The sequence below is a fragment of the Bombina bombina genome, chromosome 12, assembly GCF_027579735.1.
Source record: "Bombina bombina isolate aBomBom1 chromosome 12, aBomBom1.pri, whole genome shotgun sequence".
Taxonomy (NCBI): Eukaryota; Metazoa; Chordata; class Amphibia; order Anura; family Bombinatoridae; genus Bombina; species Bombina bombina.
In genome coordinates this window covers 101,119,262-101,127,717 of record NC_069510.1, presented here as the reverse complement: position 1 = coordinate 101,127,717, position 8,456 = coordinate 101,119,262, and positions in this window count along the sequence as shown.

Genomic DNA, 8,456 nt, shown 5'->3' with positions numbered 1-8,456 from the left:
GGCTTAGGAGCTAGCTGCTGATTGGTGGCTGCACATATATGCCTCCTTTCATTGGCTTAACAATGTGTTCCTCTAGCTCCCAGTAGTGCATTTCTGCTCCTTCAATAAAGGATCCCAAGAGAATGAAGCACCTTGTAATTACAAGACATTTCTGTTATGCTGCTATAAAATATATCAGCCAAGTCTAAACATTTTTAAAACAAATTAACATTGTGCTTGCTGCAGTTTTTTTTTTCCCAATAGTCAAACTTTAACCACCACTTAACTTTTTTGGAAGAGCAGATCCAAGCTGTAGATGTCAAGGCTAGTTACAGTAATTGTGTTAGCATAAAGTGTATTGCTTTGTAGCCATCAGCTAAACCCAATAAGGAAAATATATGTAGCAGGGTTATCCCTGAGAAACAAGCTCAGAGGTTTAGAAAATCGACAATTTTCAGAACTAAATTACATCAAAAGAAGGCAAAATCAATAATAAATTTATCGAAAACTTGTTTAACTACAAGAAATGTATATATATAAGAAAAAATATCAAGGTGTTTACTGTCCCTTTAAAAAAGCCTCCCTTGTCCATACAGGTATCATCAGCTTATGCGCTCATTTGTGCACATGGTCACCATGACAGAGTGATCACATGCTCCCTAGGGCTACAAGTGAGCTTTATAAAGATGAGACTCCTGCCTTATCTCATGTGATTTTATAAAGACATCACACCCTCAGTACCAGGTCAGAGGGCATATGTGGTGGAGCACGGGGATAATCATAGGGACTCCATCTGATTCATTCACCTGTGCTCAGTCACCCACTGCTTTTCAAACCTGTCCTCCGGCCTCCCTTACAGGCCAGATTATCAGGATTACTTTGGGTAGGAGCAGGTAAAATAACTTTACAAATCAGATGATTATTTAATCTGTGCTCTAGTTCAGATATCCTCAAAATCTGGCCTGTAAGGGAAGCCTCAGGGATAGGTTTGAAAACCAGTGGTGTAGCCTCTTAGTAAACAGGCATTAAATGTGCTCATTTTGTTTTAAAAGATTTAACAGATTCCTTTGTCTTTTCTATTTTTGTTGCGTAAATATTCAGTAGAGGAGAACCCTTGTGTGATTTTCTTGTCTCTTTTTGCACAATAGATACATTTACTAACATCAGTGCCATGGTAAATGCTGTTTCCTAACCTGGCCAGTAGCTGAAGTTTACTCACCTGTGTCAGTAGCAGGTACTGCGGCTTTACACTCCCTTTCCCTCAGTTCCCTGGGAAAACCTCTGATACGCATATGAGGCTTAGCTTGACTCCTCTCTCCTGGTATATGACAACTAATAACTCCTCCCCCGCTGGTTAGTGAGTTGCACTAACAGCCCCTAAGCACAACATAAGTTTCCTGTTACTTGTCTCACCTGTCAGCTGATGCTGCAGGTTTTCCAGCTGTGACCTTTCCTATTCCTGGTGCAGGTACAGGGTGGCATCTTCCTTTCTTTTGTGGCTTAAAAGCAGCTGTACTCGCCTACAGGGTCGGCTCCAAGGGGGGGGGGCAATGCCCACCCAAATGGAATGCTGTGCCCCCTCAAAAAATATTGATATGATCATACGCTTTAAAAATAATAAATAAAATAATCAGTTATGTAATGCTGCATGCTGGGGGCGGAGTTAGCTGCCGAACTGTGAGGTCGCATCACACATCTGCAAGGAGCTTAGCCTCTTATTTGGAATCTTATTTGGAATTGGAAGTTAGAGACTTTTTGGACTTGTCTTTAACCCTATTAATTTTACTACTACTCATGTTGTTAAACAATAGACCATGATAAGAATATGATTGTATCATATAAATATAAGTCTATAAATGGCTACCGGCTTCTATCGACACCTCAAAAGTGCACTGTGATCTTATGCCGGGCCTAAGATCACAGTGCATGTTTGAGGCGTTGATAGAATCCGGTAGCCATTTATAGACTTATATTTATATGATACAATCATATTCTAATAGGTTCACAGTACATAGGTTGTATTAAGTAACCTGATATTCGTTAGTTATTGCGAAACAGGTATAGCTAAATCTAATCTACAAAATGACCAGTACCTGAAAACCTTGTATCCTCACTGCTATTGCAAACAAAGGGGTTAATAGCATGGGGGGGGGGGTTTGGGGTGCATGGCTGTTTACAGAACATGATTGAGATTTGAGAATGAGTTTAAGGGTTTTGGATCATGGTGGTTAAGGGGTGAATTGTTTTTAAGGAGCTATTGCACTGGGGGTCTCAAGTTTAATGGTTCTGTTTTAGTGCACTGCATAGGATTTAGACTTTATTCTTTTACCTAGTGATTTAGCACATATTCTCCAATAGTTAATAGCCAGAAGCTACACTTTCCTGCAGAATAGGTAGGTCTGCTCTTATTTTGACTCTCATGCATGCTTTGTAAATGCGTGCCCCCTCTTGAAAAAAAAATGCCCCCCGATTCATTCGTTCTGGAGCTGACCCTGCATTCACCTATCTGTTCCACTAAGCCGGCACCATCTTGTCCACACTCCCTAACACCTGTTGTATGTTGGCTGTGTCATTATTTTACCTGATTTGCTATTTAAAGGAACAGTAAATGCTTTGATATTTTTATATGATTACTGTAGTTACAAATAATGAAATAACTTTGCAATATGTATTGATTATTTATTTTGCTCCCTTTTCATGTAATTTATCTTGGGAAATTGAGCAACTTCTGGTTCTCAGAATTTGAAATGCACCCTACTGACCTCTCAAGGCTAACTCTGCTACATATATGTCCCTAATTGGCTTTATCAGATGACAACTGCAAAACAACACATTTTCTATTAACTTTATGACTGTGACTAGCTTTATTGTTTGTGGACTAAAGTCCAGATTGGCTCCTACAAATAAGGTAAATAGGGGGTGGAGTCTGGCTGTTGAAAATTAATTGCAGTAAAATGGTTGTTATTACGTTAAGACTTGGCTGCTGTATTAACCACTTCCTACCTTATACTGCGTCCTGCAGCCTCCCCCCTTGGCAAAAGCAGGAATCGGACTGGGGGGAGGGCGTACTTAGCAGTCCCCCATGATCCGGTCACGGCCTTGAAGTCACGTTCTACTGTAGCAATAGCGCTTTCTCTGTCACTGAGTATTACTACTCCTGTGTCAATTGCTAACAAACACACACACTGGCACAGTTATGCCTATCTGCTGGGCTGATTACACAGCTGCACACACACAAGCACAGTTATGCCTATCCGCTAATCTGATTACACAGCTGCACACACACTGGCACAATGATGCTTATCCGCTAGTCTGATTACACAGATGCACACACACTGGCACAATGATGCCTATCTGCTGGGCTAATTACACAGCTTCACACACACTGGCACAATGATGCCTATCCGCTGGGCTGATTACACAGCTGCACACACACACTGGCACAATGATGCCTATCTGCTGGGGTGATTACACAGCTGCACACACACAGGCACAATTATGCCTATCTACTGGGCTGATTACACAGCTGCACACACACAGGCACAATGATGCATATCTGCTGGGCTGATTACACAGCTGCACACACACTGGCACAATGATGCCTATCTGCAGGGCTGATTACACAGCTGCACACACACTGGCACAATGATGCCTATCTGCAGGGCTGATTACACAGATGCACACACACTGGCACAATGATGCCTATCTGCTGGGCTGATTACACAGCTGCACACACACTGGCACAATGATGCCTATCCGCTGGGCTGATTACACAGCTGCACACACACTGGCACAATGATGCCTATCTGCTGGGCTGATTACAGAGCTGCACACACACACTGGCACAATTATGCCTATCCGCTAGTCTGATTACACAGCTGCACACACAATGGCACAATTATGCCTATCTGCTAGTCTGATTACACAGCTGCACACACAATGGCACAATGATGCCTATCCGCTAGTCTGATTACACAGATGCACACACACTAGCACAATGATGCCTATCCGCTGGGCTCATTAAACAGCTGCACACACACTGGCACAATGATGCCTATCTGCTGGGCTCATTACACAGCTGCACACACACTGGCACAACAATGATGCCTATCTGCTGGGCTCATTACACAGCTGCACACACACACTGGCACAACAATGATGCCTATCTGCTGGGCTCATTACACAGCTGCACACACACTGGCACAATGATGCCTATCTGCTGGGCTGATTACACAGCTGGAAACACACTGGCACAATGATGGCTATCTGCTGGTCTGATTACACAGCTGCACACACACTGGCACAATGATGCCTATCTGCTAGTCTGATTACACAGCTGCACACACCCTAGCACAATGGTGCCTATCTGTGCTGATTACACAGCTGCACACACACTGGCACAATTATGCCTATCTGCTGGGCTGATTACACAGCTGCACACACACACTGGCACAATGATGCCTATCTGCTGGGCTGATTACACAACTGCACACACCCTAGCACAATGATGCCTATCTGCTGGGCTGATTACACAACTGCACACACCCTAGCACAATGGTGCCTATCTGTGCTGATTACACAGCTGCACACACACTGGCACAATTATGCCTATCTGCTGGGCTGATTACACAACTGCACACACACTGGCACAATGATGCCTATCTGCTGGGCTGATTACACAACTGCACACACCCTAGCACAATGATGCCTATCTGCTGGGTTGATTACACAGCTGCACACACACACTGGCACAATGATGCCTATCTACTGGGCTGATTACACAGCTGCACACACACTGGCAGAATGATGCCTATCTACTGGGCTGATTACACAGCTGCACACACCCTAGCACAATGATGCCTATCTGCTGGGTTGATTACACAGCTGCACACACCCTAGCACAATGGTGCCTATCTGTGCTGATTACACAGCTGCACACACACTGGCACAATGATGCCTATCTGCTGGGCTGATTACACAGCTGCACACACCCTAGCACAATGATGCCTATCTGCTGGGGTGATTACACAACTGCACACACACTGGCACAATGATGCCTATCTGCTGGGCTGATTACACGGCTGCACACACACACTGGCACAATGATGCCTATCTGCTGGGCTCATTACACAGCTGCACACACACTGGCACATTGATGCCTATCTGCTGGGCTGATTACACAACTGCACACACACTGGCACAATGATGCCTATCTGCTGGGCTGATTACACGGCTGCACACACACACTGGCACAATGATGCCTATCTGCTGGGCTCATTACACAGCTGCACACACACTGGCACAATGATGCCTATCCGCTAGTCTGATTACACAGATGCACACACACTGGCACAATGATGACTATCTGCTGGGCTCATTAAACAGCTGCACACACACACTGGCACAATGATGCCTATCTGCTGGGCTGATTACACAGCTGCACACACCCTAGCACAATGGTGCCTATCTGTGCTGATTACAAAGCTGCACACACACTGGCACAATGATGCCTATCTGCTGGGCTGATTACACAGCTGCACACACACTGGCACAATGATGCCTATCTGCTGGGCTGATTACACAGCTGCACACACACTGGCACAATGATGCCTATCTGCTGGGCTGATTACACAGCTGCACACATCCTAGCACAATGATGCCTATCTGCTGGGCTGATTACACAGCTGCACACATCCTAGCACAATGGTGCCTATCTGTGCTGATTACACAGCTGCACACACACTGGCACAATGATGCCTATCTGCTGGGCTGATTACACAGCTGCACACACCCTAGTACAATGGTGCCTATCTGTGCTGATTACACAGCTGCACACACACAGACACAATGATGCCTATCTGCTAGTCTGATTACACAGCTGCACACACACTGGCACAATGATGCCTATCCGCTAGTCTGATTACACAGATGCACACACACTAGCACAATGATGACTATCTGCTGGGCTCATTAAACAGCTGCACACACACACTGGCACAATGATGCCTATCTGCTGGGCTGATTACACAGCTGCACACACACTGGCACAATGATGCCTATCCGCTAGTCTGATTACACAGCTGCACACACAATGGCACAATGATGCCTATCCGCTAGTCTGATTACACAGCTGCACACACAATGGCACAATGATGCCTATCTGCTGGGCTGATTACACAGCTGCACACACACTGGCACAATGATGCCTATCCGCTAATCTGATTACACAGCTGCACACACACTGGCACACTGATGCCTATCCGCTAGTCTGATTAAACAGCTGCACACACACTGGCACAATGATGCCTATCTGCTGGGCTGATTACACAGCTGCACACACACTGGCACAATGATGCCTATCCGCTAGTCTGATTACACAGCTGCACACACAATGGCACAATGATGCCTATCTGCTGGGCTGATTACACGGCTGCACACATCCTAGCACAATGGTGCCTATCTGCTGGGCTCATTAAACAGCTTCACACACTGGCACAATGATGCTTATCTGCTGGGCTGATTACACAGCTGCACACACAATGGCACAATGATGCCTATCTGCTGGGCTGATTACACGGCTGCACACATCCTAGCACAATGGTGCCTATCTGCTGGGCTCATTAAACAGCTTCACACACTGGCACAATGATGCCTATCTGCTGGGCTGATTACACGGATGCACACACACACTGGCACAATGATGCCTATCTGCTGGGCTGATTACACGGATGCACACACACACTGGCACAATGATGCCTATCTGCTGGGCTGATTACACAGCTGCACACACACACTGGCACAATGATGCCTATCTGCTGGGCTGATTACACGGATGCACACACACACTGGCACAATGATGCCTATCTGCTGGGCTGATTACACAGCTGCACACACACTGGCACAATGATGCCTACCCGCTAGTCTGATTACAAAGCTGCACACACACTGGCTAGAAGCAATATCAGCCTAAGAATTGTGCGTCGGGGGGTTAATGAAATGGGTTTCCATGGCCTAGTAACTGTACACAAATTTCACATCACATGCGTTTTACCAATTGTTGGCTGGAGTGGTGTAAAGCACACTGCCACTGGACTCTGGAGCAGTGGAAATGTGTTCTCTGGAGTGATGAATCTCGCTTCACTATCTGGTAATCTGATGTAAGAATCTGTGGGTGGTGGATGCCAGAAGAATGCTACCTACTGGAATGCATAGTGCCTACTGTAAAGTTTGGTGGAGGAGGGATAGTGCATAGTGCCTACTGTAAAGTTTGATGGAGGAGGGATAATGGAATGCATAGTGCCTACTGTAAAGTTTGATGGAGGAGGGATAATGGAATGCATAGTGCCTACTGTAAAGTTTGGTGGAGGAGGGATAGTGCATAGTGCCTACTGTAAAGTTTGATGGAGGAGGGATAATGGAATGCATAGTGCCTACTGTAAAGTTTGATGGAGGAGGGATAATGGAATGCATAGTGCTTACTGTAAAGTTTGACGGAGGAGGGATAATGGAATGCATAGTGCCTATTGTAAAGTTTGTTGGAGGAAGGATAATGGAATGCATAGTGCTTACTGTAAAGTTTGTTGGAGGAAGGATAATGGAATGTATAGTGCCTACTGTAAAGTTTGGTGGAGATATAATGGAATGCATAGTGCCTATTGTAAAGTTTGTTGGAGGAAGGATAATGGAATGTATAGTGCCTACTGTAAAGTTTGGTGGAGATATAATGGAATGCATAGTGCCTACTGTAAAGTTTGATGGAGGAGGGATAATGGAATGCATAGTGCCTATTGTAAAGTTTGTTGGAGGAAGGATAATGGAATGTATAGTGCCTACTGTAAAGTTTGGTGGAGATATAATGGAATGTATAGTGCCTACTGTAAAGTTTGGTGGAGATATAATGGAATGCATAGTGCCTATTGTAAAGTTTGTTGGAGGAAGGATAATGGAATGTATAGTGTCTACTGTAAAGCTTGATGGAGGAGGGATAATGGTCGGTCTGGGGCTGTTTTACAGGCTTGGGACTAAGCACCTTGGATCCAGCGAAGTTTCATCTTAACGGAACATGAAACCCAAAATGTTTCTTTTATTCTCCTGGTATCCTTTATTGAAGGAGCAGTAATGCACTCCTGGGAACTAACTGAACACGTTGGTAAGCCAATGAAGAGAGGCATACATATGCAGCCACCAATCAGCATCTAGCTCCTGAGCCTACCTAGTTATGCTTTTCAACAAAGTATATAAAGAGACCTATTATATGATCTATCTGAATGACAAAACAAACATTTTGAGTTTCATGTCCCTTTAATGCTACAGGATACAAAGACATTTGTGGCAGCAGTTTGAGGAAGGCCCTTCCTGTTCCAGCCTGAGGTCCATAAAGATAACGTTTGAGAGGTTTGGCGTGGAGGAACTTAAGCCCTGACAACCACCCATTACTGGTCAGGTGGCCATATAGATGTATGTAGTTACAGGTATAT